At 40.0% G+C, this 1,160-nt stretch overlaps 1 pseudogene; it reads right to left on the bottom strand.

Annotated features, from left to right (window-relative positions):
* Positions 1–278: 278 nt before the first annotated feature.
* LOC130363256 (U2 spliceosomal RNA) lies at positions 279–438 on the bottom strand (annotated as a pseudogene).
* Between the last annotated feature and the right edge of the window lie 722 nt (positions 439–1,160).

Raw genomic sequence — 1,160 nt, 5'->3', positions numbered from 1 at the left:
GTGACACAGTGAGACAAAAAATAAATAAATAAGTGAGTGAATGTGTGCAGATATACTGCCCGGACATCCGGCCGAATCTATAAAAATTTCTCTGATCCTAGCCAGAAGGCCGGGAATCAAGAGGTGAGTGCCACAAGGTGAAGAGATTATGGTGCCCGTGCTTCAACTCAGTGAGTCCATCCTCCCAGTGAGTTTCGGCACCTCGGGGTCATCACTCCCCGAGGCACAAAAGTACCTCGGCTCTAGACCCTCTCAGCCTCATGACGAGACCCGGAGGGAACAGGTCACATCAGGGCAGCCGTCAAGCTGATTCCTCAGAACCAGCCCCGGAAAGCCCTGGTACATCTGCATCCTCCATGCAGCACCCATCCCCACCAGCATGAAAACTGATAAGAACAGATACTACACTTGATCTTAGCTAAAAGGCCGAGAAGCAATGTTACATATGTTAATGTATGTGAAAGGGAATCCTTTTTAAGGGTGTATTTACATGTACAGTATCCTGCGCATATTTGATGCGCAAGATTTGAAGCTGCATTGAACATTAGTATTGAGCGACATAGGCCATATTCGAATTTGCTAATATTCAAGAATATATGGACGAATATTTGTCATATATTCGCTAAAGTCGCATATTCGTAAAATTCTCGTTTTATTTTCGCATATGCGAAAATTTGTGTATGTGAAAATTAACATATGCAAAAATTAGCATATACAAAAATTAGCATAAGTGAAAATTCGCATAAGCGGAAATTTGCATATGCACATTTTCGCATATGCGAAAATTCACACGCCAGTCTCACACAGTAGTATTAGAGCCTTCTTTACACTACACAAGCTGGAAGCAGAGAGGGGTGATCACTGGGATGTGTACTGTGAAAAAAAAAACGAATATTCGTCATTACGAATATATAGTGCTATATTCGCGAATATTCGCGAATTCGCAAATATGCGATATTCACAAATAAAATTTGCATTGCGAATATTCGCGAGCAACACTATTGAACATTGAACTCTGCAGCATAACATCTGCATATTCAAATACTGCACCTCAAATATGCATAGGATACTGTACATGTGAATACATCCTTATAGTGTAAAGCACAAATAATAAAACTTAATATTTATTTTTCAGATAATTTAAATCGAGTTCCACTTTC

This window comes from Hyla sarda, chromosome 3 (assembly GCF_029499605.1).
Source record: "Hyla sarda isolate aHylSar1 chromosome 3, aHylSar1.hap1, whole genome shotgun sequence".
Taxonomy (NCBI): domain Eukaryota; kingdom Metazoa; phylum Chordata; class Amphibia; order Anura; family Hylidae; genus Hyla; species Hyla sarda.
This window is presented reverse-complemented; position numbering and strand designations above follow the sequence as displayed.